This window comes from Cebidichthys violaceus, unplaced genomic scaffold, assembly GCF_023349555.1.
Source record: "Cebidichthys violaceus isolate CVI_PGR_0920_01 unplaced genomic scaffold, fCebVio1.0.p SCAF_17, whole genome shotgun sequence".
Taxonomy (NCBI): domain Eukaryota; kingdom Metazoa; phylum Chordata; class Actinopteri; order Perciformes; family Stichaeidae; genus Cebidichthys; species Cebidichthys violaceus.
In genome coordinates this window covers 3,612,851-3,617,639 of record NW_027176340.1, presented here as the reverse complement: position 1 = coordinate 3,617,639, position 4,789 = coordinate 3,612,851, and positions in this window count along the sequence as shown.

Genomic DNA, 4,789 nt, shown 5'->3' with positions numbered 1-4,789 from the left:
TTAAGGGGATGCATTTGAAAAACAAAAAAACAAACAAATAAGAGCTTCCAACATAGAGGCTTTCAGGTATTATTGAATGTCGAGGATCATTTGAATACCACTTATACATCCAATCTAATGAAAATTACATTATCAAGTGAATCAAATATGTGGACTATACTTAATGAATCTATCATGCTAGTGTGACTTTCAGACTTTCTTTTGCAATATATTTGCCAGTTAGTTCAGCAAATTACTTTTAACCATCACATGTACAGTATTCAAGCCTTCTACAGGAGTAGCTGCCAATCAATAAGATGCAAGAGGATGAGAAGTGCAGTAGCCTTAACATCAGAGCAGCAAGATGATGATCACTCTTTTAAATCCACAGGCCTGTGCCTTTATATAAAAAGCCAAATTGGCAGTCGGCCCCTTGAAGAACCACAAGATGCAACTTATTAATTTTTTGCAAGATGTGGGAGGTTAGGATTAATGAGGCTCTGCTTTTCAAAGTTACAAGCAGAAGTGATGTAGGGTGGGAAGACTACAGCTGAGCCACTGCAAATGTGTGTGTGTGTGTGTGTGTGTGTGTGTGTGTGTGTGTGTGTGTGTGTGTGTGTGTGTGTGTGTGTGTGTGTTTCATGCTGGGGGAAATGTGGAAGACACAGTCTCCTCCCGTCTCCATGGAAACCCCATCTCTTTCACAGGCAGTGAGGCAGAGCCCTTCTACATTCAGGACCAGAGGTGTGAATTATTACACGTTATTTAACGCTCATACTATCGACCACTGACAATAGCGTCTCCATGAAGACGGAGATCAATGCTGTGGTTCGGTGGTGCCTGTTAATCGAATTGAATTATACGAACAGCTGAAGTGTGGCATACAATTTAAACATCTGCGCCTGAAGACGGACCTTGGTAATTGAGAAAAGAAAACAATGTTAAAAATGCGAGGAAAGAAGGCAGCGCGTCACCCGAAACGCAAACAGCGCTCCGACACAATTAAGTGAAGAAACTAGGGACGGGCGGCGCAGATGGTTCAAAGCTGGGTGAGCTTTGAATAAGGTACAATTCAGGGAGAGAAGGAAGGAGAGAGGGAGGGAGGGAAGGAGACTTTGTCAGACTTGCTTTTCACAAGCAGGTCTACTTAGCCACCTCCTGTCGTGCTTCAATGGGGTTGTCATGGTGACAGTGGTTGGCAGTCGAGGCTGGGAGAGTGTGGCATGGTTTCCCTGTGGCCTCGGATGTGGCTCAGGGGACGATGGGGAAGCAAGTCAGCTAGTCAGAGGATCTTAGTGATTAAAGCGAGACCTGGATGTACTCACCCAAAAGAATAAATACACCTTTACTAAGAAGCTTTTCAGTCCACTGCCTGTCTTAAGTGTTAAGTGGAAGTTTAAGAGTATTACCTGTCGTTATTTAGGGAGATCCAATGTGTTTCCCTGGGTGACTCTTGCGGAGTTAACACGCAATGGTCTTGGGATTCACAGGAACAGGAGTTTCCACTATACGAAAGCACAGCAGTGCGTCTGTTGCTCCTGTTGCTGCTAATGAGAAAGGTGCCAGTTGGAGCAGTGGGAGTCTGGGAGTTCCCGAACGGTCACTTGGGACGCCACCAAACTTAATAATACAATGTGAGAACAGTGACCCGAGCTGCACCTAACCAGAGGTGGCTGAACCAAGTAAACAACTAGATCAAACTTAAGCCGGCTAACCAACCGTCAGTAGACTTTTGAAAGCAGAATGAACACAATCTTCTTTATATTTATAAGCAATAAATTGCACTTTGCTCAATTCGAGGCTCTTGTTTTTTTTTTGTTGCTGTTTCACACCAGACCAGTAGCTTGTGGTGGCTGATGCAAAGTAAAGCAAACTTTAGAAAGATAGTCTGTACTTCCACTAATGCTAAACTATGTCTCTGCATTAAGCATCATCCCATAATCGTTACATGTCGCCATATTGGCTGCTGTGTGAAAGTGAAAGTTCCATACTCTCCCTTTAAAGCTGCACTAATCAATATTCTGATACAAAAAAAATGAATCCAATGACTATGTGTTATGTGAAAGGAAACCCACAGAAAATTAGCCCCTTAGCTTTCCAGAGCATTTTAGCATCTTTCAACTGGTTTTACGACACACAACTTAACTGTTTAGTTCACTCTCATCAACCTTGCTTCCAGCCACAGAAAACAGATGTTTCCAGCAACACATCTCAGACAGACCCATTGTACGCTACCAAACGGCATACAAGTAAAGTTACACAAAAATAAGTGTGCATTTAGCTGCTAAAGAGCCAAAATAATCCCGTTAAGGTTTGACCCAATTCTAGTAAGAAAAAAAGGTGAATACTGGTGGTGGTGTGGCCACAAACACGACTCCAAACGAATGCTAATAGGTGACTTTTTGCTAACATGTTCACAATAAAAACTTTATACAATACTAATGTGTTAGTGTTGTGTTTACAGGTCTTTTCGCTGCCCTCAAGAGGCCAAAAAGAAGAAAATATATTAATAAAAAGTAGCCCAACAGCATTCATTGTAGAGCTGGGCGATATAGAGAAAATCAAATATCACTATATTTCTGAGCCAATACCTCAATATCGATATTGCGACGATAGGATTGAATATTGGTGCTTTTACAAAATATTTACACAGCGAGATTGTGTAAAATCATCACAAGAACAACACTTGAATATATATTGTCCAGCCCTTATTCAGTATAATAAATACAACATTATATTATTTATTCTTTAGCAGCTGATGCCTTAGTACTACTGTAATTTCCAGCGGTTTAATGGTTAACATCTGACTGATAATACTGAAAAAAAAAATGTAAAGTCCGTGTAAAAAGTGCAAAGGTTCAAGGTTCCCTCCTTGGTGGCCGGGTGCTGGGGAGACAGATGAATGGACCCAACCTTGACAAAACCCAATGTAGCACAAAGGAAATTAATCACAGCTGCTGGGACACAGCCAACAAAAAAAAAAAACCAAACAGGCAATTGTATTTGAGCGAGAGCTGGAGAGAGAGCAAACAGCAAGTACAACTGCAGTATCCGGACTAATTGTAAATGACTACGTTTTTTTTTTCCTTCTCTCTGAGCCCCAAGTGTATGCTTCTGGAGAGCAGACATTGTTTTGGTGTATAGTGTATGAGCCAATATTCCCTGTGCAATGACTTTCTTGTCTGAAGGCTTATTCCCTGTCCCGTTTATATGAAATAAATTTCCCTCCCATATGTAACTTGGAGGAGAATGTCACAGGTTGCGTAGGTGTTCGGGCGTCCTTCACACCAGTTGTGTCCCAGATATCTTTTCAAAAAGCCTAATGAGGGCTGGTGTCACCTTGTCCTATAGAAGATGGGGGGGGGGGGGTGGGGGCCTGTGTGGACTATTGGGTCTGCTGAGCCACGCGACGATATGTCCCGAGAGACAAAAAAACAGTGTGATCTGCCTTTGTTAAGTGTCTCAGTGGGATTTCCTGTCAATCTGCTCTCCTCTCTCTCTCTCTCTCTCTCTCTCTCTCTCTCTCTCTCTCTCTCTCTCTCTCTCTCTCTCTCTCTCTCTCTCTCTCTCTCTCTCTCTCTCTCTCTCTCTCTGTCTCTCTCTCTCTCTCTCTCTCTCTCCCCCCATCTCTTAAACACGTGTTGACTTTTCCTCTCCTCGAGATATAAATATCCGCCCCCCCCCCCCACCCCTTCATCCTTTCCTCCCTTTAGTAGGCCACCAAGGAACATTCACTGGGAGCCACTCTCACTTTTTTTGTGTTTATATAATCTAGTTGCAATAACGGAGTATTCATCACAGCTAACGAGGCACGCGTAACGCCCATTCGTCCACTGAGAGTCTATAAATAGCCTGTAATTGCGTTGATACCATTACAGTCGTGTCTTTGGCTCCCTTCAACCATTTCCTAGACTAGTGTTTGTTTGCTGTACACCGATACATCTTCATCTCAGATTTACGCTTGCAACAGTTTGATGAAATTAGTGCCCTGTGACATTAAATACCCAGGACAGACAGAGATAAAGACACGCAAGGCAGCGAGGAGTGAGTGCAGAGCGTGTAGAGACGGTGGCAACAGGGACATAGGCCAGTGGGAAATGAGCAGGGTTTCCTTGTGGAACTTGACCTCATAACCATAATGTTACACAGGTGCCTTCATTAGCGACCTTTTTATAGCTTCTCAATCCTATTACTTCTGCCCTTTTTTTTTTTTTTCCCCCCTCCTCCCGCTATTATGTCGTTACAATCTCCCGCGGCTTAAGGGTTCGTTATCGACATCCTTTTTTTTTTTTTTCTGACTCATTACGACACTGTTGCATCTGGTCCTCAATGAGGGAACTTTGAAAAGGAGGCGTGTAGAAAATGTTTACATGCTTTTAACGTGCAAAAAATGTTCAATGATGTTCACACACCCTCGTCTGAAGCGCTCCATTTTAGCGCGTTTCGATGGAATTGTGTTGCTAGGAAACAGCTTGGGTCCGTTGTCTATACTCCGTTGTCTATACTTCCTGTCAGCTGATGTCATTATCATACGCTGCAACCGTAAATAAACGGGGTACAGAAATCCTGACTGCTCGTTTATAGGCACTTTCTAAATATGGGCTGTGTGTATTTCTCCATTGAGACTTAAACAGCATTTCTATAGCGCCTAGAAATGCTTTATAGTAAAAACAAAAGACATGAAAATTTCCATTTTACAATATGGGCCTTTTAATAGTTTGTTTCTTCTGTGTTTTTCTACAAAGATAGGTAACACAAGCAATACACCCTGTTATTTCATTTGTACAAATATTTCTCTCTCATGATTTCC